Source organism: Camellia sinensis, chromosome 13 (assembly GCF_055761805.1).
Source record: "Camellia sinensis isolate YWXY chromosome 13, ASM5576180v1, whole genome shotgun sequence".
In the NCBI taxonomy this organism is placed as follows: domain Eukaryota; kingdom Viridiplantae; phylum Streptophyta; class Magnoliopsida; order Ericales; family Theaceae; genus Camellia; species Camellia sinensis.
This window is the reverse complement of record NC_138973.1, coordinates 46796794-46813235: the sequence shown is the minus strand read 5'-3', so window position 1 is coordinate 46813235 and position 16442 is coordinate 46796794. Positions and strand designations below refer to the sequence as shown.

Below are 16442 nucleotides of genomic sequence, written 5' to 3'. Positions count from 1 at the left end.
AGAATTACATAACAATATCTAAATCCAAAAAGAAAAAATAATGAAAACATCCAAATGATAGATACATTTCAGTGTGTGAAGTGATTAATTATCTGTAATATGATGTTAAAACATAAAAGAACTTACTGTTCAACAATTGAAAAAGTGACTCAAACAGTAAATCCAAATTTTGGAGGTTCCTCAAGAGTTTCATTATTGTGAAGGTTTTTCCTCCTATGAGTTATGATTATATAAAATAATGTAGGAAAAGAAATACAATTTCATATATAGAATCACTATAAAATTTAAATGACAAATCCATAATATATAATTGATATTGACTATAGAATAATGCACGGAAAATAAGAAAAAAAAGAAGAGACAATTTAGCATTAAAAAAAAATCCTAATACTCTCGAAAGAATTAAGAAAAAAAAAACGTAAAATACAAAATTGGTATTGAGTTTGTAGTTTATTTCATTTTATCATAGCCGAGGGGAATCTCATCACCTGGTGGTAGGTCGATGCTACGGCTTGCATGGCGTGAAGCCATCCTCTTCCAAGGATAAGGTTGTACGTTGAAGGCACTTGTAGCACCCAAAACTCCACTTGCTTGACCACGGATCCCGCTTTGACCGGCAGGATAATCTTTCCCAATGGCCACTCCGGCTGCGAGTTAAATCCAACCAGTGGCGAAGTGGCCGGAGCCAAGTCTGTCTCACGGAGTTTGAGCTGTTTGAACGCATCATAATACATGATCTCGACCGAGCTTCCCTGATCGATCAAGATCCGTCTAACATCAAATTCTTTGACGCGTAGTGTTACTACAAGAGCATCGTTGTGCGGCGTCTGGATACGCTCTAAATCCCTTGAGGTGAAACTAATCACGTCTTTCTCTTCTGTCTTCCCCCTTTTGATGGCAGGCTGTATTGACAAAACTTCCCTCATATGCTCTGCCTTCTTGATCATGCCCCGGAGTTCGCAAACACGCTCCGGTTCCACGATGCCGTGGATGACATTAATAACTCCTTGTGGTGGTGCATCTCGGTCATCCTGTCCCCTGGGATCGACCGGAGCCTGATTCGGTTTCACGCCGCCATCAATGTAAAGGTCCAGATGCCCGGCCGCAACCAGTTCTTCCAAGTGTTGTCGCAAAGGCAAACAATCCTCAGTCCGGTGGCCCCTCTCCCGGTGAAACGTACAACGATACCGCGGATTGTAGCCCTTTTGTCCATCGCCCAACTTAGCAGGAAACCGGACATACTCCTCGTCTCGGATTTCACTAAGTATGCGATAGATTGGAATCTTGAAGACCGTGGTTATGCCAGTCCTCGCCTTTATTCTTCTGTTTGCGTCCTCAACGTCATCTCGGGGGTAATCATCCCGGTCATTCCGACGTCCTCTACCCCGGTTTTTACGATTTGAACCTCGGTCTGATTCCTCTGCTCGGTCATTTGAGCGGCTGGACTCTTGCCCAACTGCGTGCACTTTGCCTGCTGTCTTCTTGTCTGTTCCGACCGGAGTTGCCTTCACGGTGGAAACTGACGCATCATCCTCTACTCGGATGTGCTCATTGATGCGCTGCATGAGCTGGCCCATAGAGGTCGGCTGGTGCATGGTAAGCGAGTCCCGCAGTCTATGTCCGACCGGGAGACCACGCTTATATTGCGTGATTGCAAGGTTGACCGGGCAATCCAGGATCTCGTTGAAGGTTTCCCAATACCTTGAATTGTATGCCTTTAGTGTGTCGCACGGTTCCATCTTGACACTCAGCAAGTGATCGACTTCCTTTGGTGTTTTTGTGTTGGTTTTGAAGCGCGTAACAAACGCTTCAGCCAACTGATGCCACCGTTGTATGCTCCATTCCGGCAACCTCTCAAACCACTTTAAGCCCAGCTCACCCAAACTGGACGGGAAGATTAGGCACATAAGTCCGTCATTTCGCCTATGTCCGGCCATGACCTGTCGGAAGTGGCTCACATGCATATAAGGATCGGTTTTGCCGTCATAGAGCGTGAACTTAGGCTGGTAGAAGCCTGCCGGAAGCGGTGTTGTTTCTATTTCCAGGGAAAAAGGGGTGGCACTCAGCCTGGCCAGGTCTGTATCTTCAAATATTGGCACTGCTTGGCGGGGTGGAGGCATTCCGACCTCCTTGCTGGCGTGAACCCCGTAGGAGAGCCGCTGGAAAGCTGGTATTCTCTGGGCTTCGCGCCGGCGAGCCCACTCCCTTAACACTGCCCGTAGGTCCTCTGACTGAGCAGAATAAGAGTACCTCGACGTCGTCGCCGGACGTGAGGGTTTATAGGTGCTGTATTGCGCGCTAGACTTTTCTGCATGCACGTCGGAATCACCAACCTGGTAACTCCTGGTGATGGAAATGGACTGAGTACGTCGCTGACTCTGATCGCCTGACCGGCGGGATGGGGTGCGCTCACTGTGGTCTCCCCCTCCAGCTACACCTTTCCCTTTGACATGCCGCTTAAGATCCTCCATCTCCGCCGCTATCCGCCTGATGACAGCGTCTTGGTCCCTTAACTTGTTTTCCAGTCGCCTGGCGTGCGAGTCTCTCCTCCGCCGGTGACCGTCTGGACTCCGTGAATGACCATGACTCCTTCCGCGCTTATCTCGCGCGTCTCCTGACTGTCCTCCAGTGGGCGTCCCCAAGTCAGCCATTGGATGGACGGCAGGAGGTCCCTCTCTCCTTCGGGTAGACTCCGGGGTGGCTCCGTCGATGGCGGATAACGGAAACTCGTCGTTGTTCACCATGGACGGCAATCAGACGAGCCTGGAAGACAAGGTTTTGTCTGAAAACTTCCCACAGACGGCGCCAGGTTTAAAAAATAATAGTGGTTAGGGACCTTGTTGAAGACAACAGAGAAGCAAAGAAGTCGGAGAGGAAACAAGGTAGCTTCCATATGGTGTGAGGTGCTGACAAATTGGCTGGTAATGGCGATCAAGGATGGAGTTTGGCGACGTTGAAAAAGTAGGCGCCGCAGAAAAACTTTGAGGAACTTTGGTTCATGATAAAAGAACATAGAGAAATTAGCGGATAGAAGAAGAGATCCCCGCGAAACAATATTGAAAGGAAAGTATAGCAGCGTAATGGATTGAGATTTGGCAGGCGGCAAAGGCAAGGCTGCCACCCGCCGGTGAAACTAAATCACTAGGTACTTAACCTAACTCTGATATCATATTAAAATAATTGTATGGAGAGAGAAGAGAAAAAAAAATCTCTGTTTATTGAATAATGTTGTATAAATGGATTGAGATCCGGTGGGTGGCAAATGCAAGGTTGTCGCTCGTCGGTGAAGCTAAATTATTAGGTACTTAACCTAACTTTGATACCATGTTATAATATCTAAGACAGAAAGAAAAAGAGAAAGAGAATATTTTATTGTGTATATATTTAATATTGTATATCTTACAATACAATGAAGAGACCTATATATGGGCAAGGTAAGAGTGAGCAAAAAAACCTATGAATTTATCCTAGTATATATATATATACTATATTCACTAACAACTACAACCACGATCTTTAATAGTTTTTACCTATGGATTTTAAGATTGAATTAAATCTTTATCATAATGAATCTGAAATAATTATATAAAAATAGTTATTCAAAATCTTATACTATAATTTTTCTATTCATCTATAATAACTAACTCCAATAATTTTGTAAAATTCAATATGAAATCCCTTCATTAGAAATTCATCCGTCCAAACAAGCTCTAATGTTCCATTTAGTTTATTGGAATGGTCATTACTTAAGTTTTCTTATAAAATGATTATTTTCTTAAAATGATAAATGAGGATATCATTTACATTATAATTTTTTTATTATTTTTTAGTTAACCAAACATAAAAATAAATAATTTAGTAAATGATCATTTCATTACCAAACTTTACCTAACATTTTGATAGAACTCAAACTTATAGGCATGTTACCACCGGGGTGGTGACTTAGTGAAAAAGGCATTTCTCTCCATAGGTGTGACCCAGGTTCGAATCTTGAGGGCTGAATTTGTTGTTTTGCAGTTGACTCTCTGCGGAGACCTCGCATTGTACTCCAATTGAAATCTAAACTCGTTTATGGGAGGTGGTTGAGCTCCATTAGTGCCTCGGTGGTGGGTCTCTTCCTATAGGTTGGGTTAAATCAGGCTGGCAACTGGTTACCCCAAGATCTAAGTCCATGAATGCAGTAATAACACTTCGGACTCAAAGCATCTTTTTTTAACGTTCAAAAAAAAAAAAAAAACAAAACAAAACAAACAAACAAACAAACTTACTTGTAAGCATGTTTGGTTATGGGCCAGACCATTTCCAACATCTGGCCTAAATAAAGTGGTAGACAACCAAACAATTTATACATGGTTGAAATAGACATTACACAGAAAAAATTAGTTTCTGTTTGGGTTCACTGATCAAACAATACCGATATTATTACAGTTTACAGGATATGGACTGATTTTAAGGGAGGAGACATATACAAGCACACAGACACATTTTATAGTGAGGCAATTCTCTGTCAGCTTAAAATAGACACTTTAAACAAGACAATTTTGTACTTTGATCTCATGAATTATCAATTCTTTGAAAGAGCTGAATGCACACGTCTTTAATTGTGTATGTGATAATTGCTTTTTTATTTGTGTTTTTTTCATCTTTAGGTGTCGTTTGGAAATAAATTATTTTAATAATTTTTTAATTTTTTACAAAAATTTATAAAAAAAAATAAAAAGAGTAATATGATAACTTATAATGATTTTTTAACTTTTTGATTAAAATATATAATTGACAAACAAGACCTTAATTTAAAAAAAAGAAATTACGAACCAAAAAAAAAAAAAGTTTACTCAGAGTTTGATTCTTATAATAAAATAAACTCTAAATTTTTAAGTTTTTTAATTTAAATTCTAATAGTTTGATTTATTTTCAATTAAACATTCACATATTTCAATTAAGTAAAACTGAAGGAAAAAATGTGTTTTAGCATTGAAAAAAAGTCAAAAAATGTATTTATTTAGATCATCCCAAACAATTCAAAAATTTCTAAAATATCAATTTTCGTTGAGTTTAATAATTAAATTATAATTTTTTTGTTGGTTTTACATAACAAAAATAAGCAGATGATTTAGATTGAAAATAAATTAAAAGATTAAAATTTTAATTGATAAAATTAAAAACTCATGATTTATGTTGTTATAAAGGTCAAACCCTAGGGTTTTTTTTTAGAAATTTTTTCCCCCAAAAAATTCAAAATTTTCACTTAGATCCTACTATAGGTTGGAGGGACCTAAAAATTAAAATATAAAAAAGTTGAAAAAAGTCTACAGATGAAAAAAATTATTATTTAGTGTGTTTGCCTTGAGTTTTCTGAATTAAGTTTTTTGAAAATTAAGTTTTTTGTACTTTTTTAATAAATATTTTTAAAATTTTAAACATTTTTTTTTTTGGATTTATCTTACTTAGATGTATCCAAAAAGTAAAATATTTGTGAAAAAATATTTTAAAAAATTAATAAATACATAAAAATACGAAAAATATACAATTTTTTTTTTTGTATTTTTAGTATTTAGTTAATTTTTTAAGAATTTTTTCACAAAAATTATACTTTTTAGGTGTGTCTAAAAATTAAAAAAATTACTTAAAATATTAAAAAAATTCAGTAAAAAAAATACGAAAAATAAGAAAGTAAAATTTTCTAAAAAGTATTTTTAGAAAACTCAAACCAAGCCTTTTTTTTTTGGGGGGGGGTTGTTTTGTTTTTAATGTTTTTTTTAAAAAAAAATATATATATTTTTTAATTTTTAAGTCCTTTTAGACTACCCATATCTTAAAAGTTTTTTTTTAAAAAAAAAAACTCAATTTATAAAAAAAACTAAAAATTTAACTGTTGCTAAATAAATAGCTCGTTTGGGGATGTTCCGTTAGGACTAAAATAATCATATAAGATAAAATATGTTATTTTAGTCAAATAAGACAAAATATCATAGCAAACTTAAAATTATTTCATATTTTCTCTCACAAAAATCAAAAAAATCAAAAATTCTATCACAAAAGAGACTTTTTGATCCTAAATTAAAATAATCAAAATATTAAAAAATCAATCCACATCCCAAACGAAATCACAGTCACATATACTTTTCCCTAATGTGTGTACAGTTGCCTCATTTGGAGTTTGTGGTCATTTCGTAAGATAGATGAATTCCAAATGCATGCATGTAAAGAGAGACAAATGCAAGACTCTTATTTTTATTTTTTTTGTGGGTGTAAAAAGAGAGAGAGACACAATCTTATCTATTGTAAACAATAATCAACAGAAAATGCTAAATCAGATGTTCTCAATTGTGTGATTATAATGCAACCAGAGTACGAAAAGCAAAAGTCCAAAACAAAACCAGATTGTATAATCAATTAGGCCATTTTTGTCCAAAAAATCTTAACTTCTTGACTAATTGGGCCAAAAATAAAAAAATAAAGTCCAGATAGAATCAACTGGAATTCATTAAATAATTAATTAAATTACTTTTGTTACGATCTTGTGGTTGCTGAATCAATTATGTAATCATTTGTGATTGAATCTCAAAGGTTATATGATAAATTGTGGTTTTCCTTATGAGTTTTGTGAAAAAAGGTTACAATTATCTAGGCCAGGATTAGAAACAAGTCACGGATTTGTGGTTATGACCCAACATAATGTTAAGGCCTTGTTTGGGAAGACTAAATAAGTCCACACTTTTTATCTTTTTATCTTTTTTAAGTCACATCAATCGACATCTCCTCTCTACTTTTCTACACATCTTTTTATAAAAAGTCAAAAAGTACGCTTATTTAGAACATTCCAAACAACCCCAAAGTTGCAATTTATTTTGGTAAAAGTTATGAGGTGCTATAGTAAACCACAATCCAAAATATTACAATTCTATTGTTATGACAATTATATATATATATATATATATATATTTCATTTGTTACAAATTATTATAGTATTATTATTGTAGGTTTTTATCATAACACTCAACAATAAATGATATGACCTTATTATGATTCTTGTAATATAATTTATAAATATCTGTTATATATTTATATTTTAATTATAGTGACTTTTTCAATCACCAATTATATAAGCCATTTTAAATAAAAGGGCATAATCTAAATCACACATTGATTGTGCAATGGCTACAAAATTGACAAGTAGGTGTAATTCCATTAGTGATAATCCATACATACAAAAAAATCAATTAGGGAATGGATTGCTATTAAGTCATTGTTTTGAATTGTGGGTATTGACAATAGTTCCTCTTACCAATGGGGATGATTGAGTCCTTTGAAATTTTGAAGAGAAAAATGAGATGAATATTGGATGAAGGGAGACAAAGATCTAGATGATGATCATAGTGGGGCTTTCCACTACCTCTATGAAAAGGAATAAAGTGAGGATAAGGCAAGCTTCCTTTATCATCCAAGACCTATTAAATTTCAATGATGGAGAGAGGTTGTTCAATGCCACATGATGAACAATCATTTTTTTTAATCAAAATTATATCTATTTTACTTAATAAATAGATTAAAATGTAAGGTTGTAAATGAGTAAACTTAAGTAGTACGCTATTTAAATTTGATTTAAAAATATAATAAGTTTTAAAATATATTTAAATTTGACTTCTTTTTTTTTAACCTTTTAAACTGATCTCGAACAAGTTTTAATCAAATTGATTATAAGTTGAACTTGACTAAATTTTTTATAGTGTATATAACTAAGTTGAGTAGTAATAGTTTGCTCAATCAAATTTGAAAACTTAATCATCTTTAAAATGATTTCAAATTTGGTTTACTTGCTCAAAAGAATAAATTTCAGATAAAATTTGTAACAAGTTGATCTCAAATAGTTTTGTACATTTTACAGCCATACTATAAGAGTATTATGAGATAAAAGTATAAAAACGTGTTTGATTTGCCTTTTTTGCAAACATATTTCAAAAGTAATCCTGAAAATTGGATAGCCAAACACATTTGTGAGATTTTTTTTGAAAAATCTGTTTGGTTTGATTACTCCTGGAAAAGTGTTTGTAGAGTATATTTCTAAAAAATTTCTCCTAAAATCAAACCAAACAAAGCCTCAAAATCTTAAAAATCTCAACAGTAAGATTTCAATCCACTCACCCCCTCACTACTATCTCCACCATCGGTACTATCGTTGCCATTATCGTTGTCACTCAATTCCCTTGTCTCTGCTACTTTTTGTCACCCCTTATCTTTCTCTCTCATCTTGTCACCGATTCCTTAATTCACTCATCTCCCGGCCTCCATTCTCTATTTGTTACTCCTTTTGTTACACTTTTAACTTATATAGTTTGATTTAAATTTTATTTTTATTTTTATTATTTTTAATTTGAACAATTTAGACATGCATTTTAAATTCAATTTTAATATAATCATTCTATTTAAATTGATGTAATCTTTTTTATGTTTGTATCTCAAGATATTAACACATTTTACAAAATCGTTAATTTTAATATCCAATTTAGATAGAATGAATAAATTGAAACTAAATTTAAAATGTATGAATCAAATTGTTCAAATTTAAATAATATAAATTAATCAAATTATATAGCTAAAAAGTATAATATTTTTCAACAATGCTTCGGACTCCCAGTACGGACGACCCCCCAATGACTCCCAGTGCCACGTGTCGGCCTGGGGTTGGCTGGAAACAAAAAAAAAATAATAATAATTTTTTTTGCCTAACATGGACGACCCCCAGCACCCCCAGCTGGGGGTCTAAGTCATTTTTGAATTTTTTTTTTTCTTCTTCTTGTTCTTTGTTATTATTTATTTATTTTCTCCATATGTTTTGTTTTTGTCTTCTTCGCAAAACGATTCTTGTAGTTTTAGGATATTTCAACTTCAATGGCGGTGCAACTTTCTGATGAAAAAACAAATGGACAAAGCAACTAAATTGTCAGGTAGCCAGCTAGATTCAAATTAAATTAATAATTTAAGCGTATAATACATTGAATCAGTCTAATTAGAGGCGCGTGAATCAGTCTAATTAGAGGCGCGTGATGTGATTCAGGAGGATTAAAAATAGGCAGTGGCTTTGGTCCAGTCCAAGATTGGACTGGACCGTGCTGTTGGGCCCGTGGAGGCTCACCACAGGTCTCGTTTTGATAATCCGAACCGTTCAATGTGTAGAAATCGTCGAGTACTATATGTCTGTAAAAAATCACGTTGATCGGATATCGATAGCTATATGAACAAAACAGTTTTTTATCAACCGTTAATTGTTTCACCGTCTATTTTTTTATACAAAACTAATTTGATCACATAGCTATTGATATCCGATCAACATGATTTTTTGCAAACATGTAATAATCGATGGGTTCTACACATTGAACGGTTCGAATTATCAAAATGGGCCCAAAAATCAACTTGAGACAAGTTGGACCCTTAAAAATAAAATTATAAATTAAATGGTAGATTAATAGGTTGGCGGATTGACATATTGCGATTTGAGCGGTTTTGGACAGATTAAAGGATTAAAGAATATTCTAACAAATTATCAAACCTTTACATAATATATAACACAAACTAAGTTTATATAATATTTTTCATATATATAACTACTAATTTATAATAAACATGACATCTTAAATCTCTCTCACACTTATTTTTACTTTGATATTTCATTATAAATTAAAAAATATATATGTATCAACTATAGCGGAACATAATTGCTTTGAAGGCGGATTATAAAATTTAAAGTTTAAACCGCAGTTAACGGATAGAGCGGTACGAATTGATATAGATTGGTGCGATTTTAACAGATTAAGTAGTATTTTGCACAATCCTAAATCCAACAAGTGTATCAATTAATTTAATAAGAGGATATTTGTTTGACGGAATTGAGGCATGAAGTTAGACTTCATATCTAATAGGTTTACTAGTCTATCATTTAGCTACAAAAATATAAAGATTAAACTAATAATTAAATACAATCATTTTTAATTTCAAGACTAATCATTTATTATATTATAATTCTCTTATTCAGCCTGGCCAAATAAACACCATAAAAATGGAGTAAATAATAGATTGATGCCAGGCTTGACTACTAATAGAATCATCTGCTTTAAAGTGGTGCTTTGAAGCATCATCCAGGAAAATATAAGAAAAAAAAAATTCCATAGTCAATAGCTTAACATGTCTTTCTTTCATTTTAATTCTTAATTTTTAATTTTTGTCAAGCTGAAGAAATTTTAATTGCTCCCCCTCTCTCTCTCTCTCTCTCTCAAAAGAACCCACCTCCTACCACCGGATACCAAAAATTTATTTGGTGAGCTTACAACAAATCTATGTGATGTTGTAATTTAATATTCATTAGTTAAAATAATGGGACCTAGTATTTTTTATTAGTTTTTTGAAAAACAATTTAATAAGTGTCAAATAGTAAATAGTATAGAATAACATTTCAAAATCACTTAATAATCACTCTTATATATTTGTCTCAAATTCATACATCCACAGCAAAAACACACTTTTTCAAGAAAAAAAATTAAAATGATGAAAAAAAGATAAAAAAAGAGAGATAAATACGGGGGAAATTAACCTAAGTGGTAATTTAAAAAACTATTGCATATATTTGAAAAAAATTATAATTTTAGTTATTAATATTAGTAATAAAATTTGTAATTAATTTCATGAGGGGATATTGGTGGTGAGATGCGGGCTTGTGGGCTAAAATACGACTAGCTTTTTTTAATGAGGTTTTTATATTCTAGTGATGTTGGAAACAAAAATACAAATTTATAAAAAATATATATATATATATATATTATAAATTTAATTATTAATATTTATAAAAAATTTCATTCATTTCGAATTACTTTTTCAGCAACTAAGTGTGGTGATATTTTCCTTTTTTTTTTTTTTTGTCTAGCTTAGTCTGGGACCCAAAACCAATGAGTTCCACCCACAGTGCAGAAGAGGTGATTATTACGCACCAATGCCTAATTCCAAAAAAAAGAGTTAGTGAGCACAACAGTGACTGTTATGTGGTTTGTAGAATTCATTTTAAGTCTTATCTTGATAATTTAAATTATTGAAAATTTAAGGGCAAATTACATATACCCCTCGAGGTTTGGCTAAATTACAGATACCCCTGAGGTTTCGAAAATTACATCCCGCCCCCTGAGGTTTGTATTTTCATAACAATTTGCCCCCTGAGGTTTATATTTCATAACAAATTACCCCCTAATTTCTTATGCAAATATAGCATTCAGGAGGGAATTCGTAATTTCTCAAATCTCAGGGGGATATCTGTAATTTAGCCAAACCTCGAGGGGGTATATGTAATTTGCCCAAAATTTAAAAAATATTGAGAACAATATACCTGTAAAAAATTAAGTTGATTGGATATTAATAACCTGTTTATCAAATAACATTTTTATATAAAAAAAAAAATGAATATGTATGTATCAAACTAAATACAAATGTTATTTGATGAATATGTTATTGATATCCGATCAACTTGATTTTTTACAAGTATATTGTTCTCGTTATTTTTTAAATTTTCAACGATTTAGCTCATCAAAATAGGACCTGAAATGAGGTTCACGGACTGCGCAACATGTTTTGCTCTGCTATATGTTTTCTAGAGTTGACCAAGACCTCAGTTGAATTCAAAAATGGCAGTTCTTGAGGAAAAAAGAGACGTAGAAAACGACGGGAATTGCGGTGGTGATAAATTGGTGATAGAAGAGAAGGAGAAGAAGGCAATCGCAGTGATGAACAAATTGAGATAAGTTCAATGAATGATCGTCGTCAATAGATGAATTATCATGTAAATGATTTGATTCTTGTGGTTGTTTTCTTGTTTCGATAAACATGTTTTGTGCTTTTTTTTCTTATTTTTTTATTTTTTTATATGTATTACACAAGTGTTAGGGATGGATAAATATCTCTCAATTGATTTTCTCCACATTGAAAATGTAATTGTTTTCTTCCTCAATTTTCAAAAATAAAAAATAAAAAGTAAAAAAATTAATTAAAAAAAATTAAATTAAAAAAATTGATGAATAATAATAAAAGGAGAAATTTTTATATGGTATGAGTTTGCAATTGTTTTGGTTTTTGGGTCAACCCTCTAATATCTCCCTCTTTCTCTTTCTCTTTCTCTTCTCACAACCAACATCAGCGATGGGAATTATATCCCGGTGGGGAGGCAAGAGGGAGGCTCCATCCTCCTCCAGAAGCAAATCCGCCTAGAAGTATTGAATTGTTTCTCCTACTTCCCTTGTTGTGTTTACATGTTTATAATGGAAAAATCAATACCGATTTCAGGAGCCAAAATTTTGTCTCCATGAGGTGTAACACTGACAGAGGCAATAATGATGGCAGTGATAACAATAATGGTCATGTGGGCGGAGATGACGCTCATGCAGAATTTACTTTTTACTTTCATTTTACGGGTAGTAAATTTTTTTTTTCGTCTTTTCCTTCCATAAGCATAGCTCTATTCATTTCGTTCAGTTTAATACCAATATATGATGTAGTAGAGTACAAAACATACCCTAATAAATTTGACACTATTATCAACAAGTTCATACTCAAATAAATATTAATAACAAAAAAGGGACATGATTATAAAATATTAACAATACTTTACTCTCATTACAAACTCCTTGTCTTATTTTTGTGTTATCTAAAATGAGGGTCTTCCCTTTATACAGTATAAGATTAATTTGATCCAAGAACCATCATTAGCCTTCTTAAATATTCTAAAATCCCTTTATCCTTCTGTTATATTCTAGAGTTCGCTAAACTATTCTAGTACATCTGGAACCTTCTAGATATATCTAAATATTTCCAAAATTTTCTAATATTCTGGATTCTTCTAAGATTTTCTAAATTTTTTTGAATTTTTCTAAAATTTTTGAATTTTTCATATATATTTTGAATTTTTTTATAACTTTTTAACTATGGTTAGTAGGGGTGCTCACAAATTGATTCTGTGCGGTTCGAATGACAGATTAGACCCACTCAATGGGGTGCAGGTTGGGAAAAAATGGAACCGCGCCCGCTCGCAATGTGGGTTGTAGATTGAACGGGTGGGTCATGCGGTTGTGCGAGCAGTTTGTGGACGATTTGTGAAATATATATATATTTTTTTGAAATTTTATTTTTGGGCTTTTGCATTGGGGCCTTCGCCTTCCCCACTTTCTGAAACCATAAAATAATGAAAAGACAAAGGAGAATTCTAGCAACATTTTTATTAAATAAACAAAGCAATAATGAAAGCATTTTTTTTTATTAAATAAACAAAACAAAAAATTACAAACAAAAGTTTGCAAACCCACAGCCAAGCCTGAAACACCCAAACCTTGAATCTGCAAGGAAAAAAAAAAACCAAACAAACAAACAAAATTTCTCCAACCTAACAATGAAAACTGGTGTTGAAGAACTTTATAGTCAAAATTGCTTTAAAAATTATGACCCACAAAGAGAGAGAGAGAGAGAGAGGGGGGGGGGGTACTTGTATAACCCACTCAATAAACACCCATACCCACAACACAACCAGCAAACCATAAATAAATGAAGATCGTGCAATGAAACAATTTTTTTTTTTTTGTGTGTGTGCGTAATAATCCCGACCCCAGATTAATGTTAATTCGTGCTTGGCTAAGCCTAACAATAATCTAGGAAGGATTTGGAACTAATTTGCATGAGTATTGCGTGATTTTTGTGTTTATATCTGTTAGGCGTAAAAATATCTGTTCATGTTTTAGTTTTGAATTGCGAATTGAAAGCCTTATCGGCGCTCGATTTCGAAATTAATTAGTGCTATGTGATAAATAGAATTTATGTAACTTTATGCTAGATTTAATTTAAATTTGATTTGGTATGATTAAATAAAGCTAAATTACATTAGTTGGACTTATCTACCATTATGCCACTTAGTGGCTTGATTTGGAGACCAACCTTATTACACTTTGAAACATATTTCCTCAGCCATTTTCCTTGTCAAAACCAACTAGAGAGAGAGAGAGCTAGGAGAAAATAGGATTCATCTAGAGATTTGGCTTGGAGCTTAGGAGAATTGAAGAGGCTTTACAAATTTGAGCTTCTAGGCTTGGAATTCAAGGCTTAAGGTAGGAGATTCTCCTTTCAATTGTGCATTTAAGTTTAATTCTTGCATGGTTCTTGGAAGATTAGAGTTTAAAGTCTAGAATTGGTTTTAAGAGTTGGATTTGAGAGTGAATTCATGCATGCATGCACATATTCTTGGATTTTGGAGTTGTTCTTCATGAATTTTCACATGCATGTCTACATTTTGGTTTTAGTCCGTGAATTCATTTTATTCTTGAGCTTAATCTTGTTTTGGATCATGTTTTGGAGGACTTGAGTTCAAGGATTGGCATACAAGTCATGTGCATGAAATTAATTTCAAGTTTCAAGTTGAATTTTGTACAATTGGTTTACTCTTGGGCCATGATTTCTTAAAGTGAAGCTTTAAACATGTCGTTTTATGGGTTACTAAGTGTTTTCCAAAGATTTTGCCCACAAAAATAAGTTTTGGATGGTTGAAGGTCGAGTTCCATGCTTGGAGGTCAATCTGGATTTTTCAGAATTTTGACCCACGCTCGAGCGGGGACTTCCATGCTCGAGCGTGAAGCCTGAGTACATGCACTTCCGCTCGAGCGGCGAGAGTCACACTCGAGCGTGAAATGCGTATACCCAGAAGTTTGTGTGTTTTGCAGTCCACTCAAGCGGGGGAAGCTACGCTCGAGCGAGGGTCTGTGTCACACGCTCGAGCGGGGGTCGAGCGCCCGTCGAGCATGAATTTCACGCATCTAGCACTTTTTCATGAGTTTGTAGCCCGCTCAAGCGGAGGATTCCACGCTCGAGCGGAGATCCATTTTCCTGCATGTCCGCTCGAGTGGGGAAAGCCACGCTCGAGCGTGGACCTTATTTTCAGCAAAATTTGAGAAATGTTTTCCAAAGGCATCTTTGCATCTTCATTCCATCCTAGGCATTCTTTGGCCATGTTTAAGACTCTATAGTGAGGATTTAAGGTTAGAAACGCACTAAGAACCAACGACATAAGTTTTGTACAATTAGAATGTGTGTTTCAAGTGTGTGTTCGTTATGTGTGATGTAGGTCACGTGTCGCGCGTCGTGTGATCGATCTGCTCCGTCTGTCTGTTTCAAGGCCAACTGTCAGTAATAATTTAGTAAAGTTATGTTCAACTGTATCTATTTTCTGTGTGATAAAACAAGATCTGTTTTCCGAAATGATATGTTCTGTACAATGAATGATTGTTCAATTTCTGATATGTATTCGTGACATCCTTAGCATCATGTGATATCTATTAGCTGTTACCCGGTATCGGAGGTTCCTTTATGGAACTTGTTTCTGTCTGCACTCTGTTACCCGTACCGGAGGCCCTATCACGGGGGCTCTGCTTCTGTTCTGTTCTGTTCTGTTACCCGAATCCGGAGGTTCCTTTATGGAACTGGTTATTCGTAACCCCACGTGTATACGTTCTGTTCGGTTCTGTTCTGTTAATGCTAATGGATGTATCACGTAAACTTAATCATGACTTATGATTTCTGTCTGTATATGATCTGGACAAGCTATGATTTTGATATGAACTGAATTATGATTTCCGAATCTGTATGAACTCATTCATTGAAACCCTTTACTCTATTATTATTCATTGGGCTTTCGTTCACAGTTTATATTATGTATGTAGGTGAGCCGGCATGTGACCAGGGCCAGAGTTAACGGCCTTCTGTTTCGTTTTTTTCAGCCAACCGCTGTGCCCCCGAGGAGGTTCCGATCGAGTTTAAAGCCATGGCTGTTTTTGTACTCATGCTAGTCTCTGTATGTGTTGTAAGGATAGGTCTTGGGATGTAATACTTTGTAAATATTGGTGTCCTTTGATTGGCATGCTTATGTATATATATAAGTTTTGAAATGTTCCGTCTCATGTATGTTATCACAGCTCATTGGACCTTGTCTATTTTGTATTATTGCTTTCGCAGCCCCTTAGTATTTGCTAATCTGTTCAGAGGCCTTTGGTAATCCACGGATTACTGGCCGATCATGGTGCTAAACCCATAGGGGCGGGTTTGGGTTGTGATAGTGTGTGTGTAGTTTCTATATCTTCTAGATCTCGCATTTCTAGATATGGTTTGCGATTGGTCGACGACGACAAGGAGAAGAGGAGGGGACAATGGCAAGCAACCAACGACATGGCTGGGTTGATATGCGGTAGGTGATAAATTGGCGATGGAGTAAGGGGCTGATCTACAAGAGACGACGACGATGGTAGAGTAGAGGAGAGGAAAGAGATGGCAACAAATAGGAGATGAAATAGACAATGAGCAATGGGCGAGAGATGGTGGTGGTGATGACGATGGAAAGGAGAAGAAAGAAGTAGGCGAGATGAGAAAAAGAA

The 16442-nt window shown here is 34.3% G+C and overlaps 1 long non-coding RNA gene across 1 annotated transcript; it reads left to right on the top strand.

Moving 5' to 3' along the window:
* The first annotated feature begins 11587 nt into the window (after positions 1–11587).
* LOC145806129 (uncharacterized) lies at positions 11588–15959 on the top strand. The gene is made up of 2 exons (XR_014348817.1): positions 11588–11821; positions 15735–15959. It is a non-coding gene; the product is annotated as an uncharacterized LOC145806129 (long non-coding RNA).
* Positions 15960–16442: the final 483 nt, after the last annotated feature.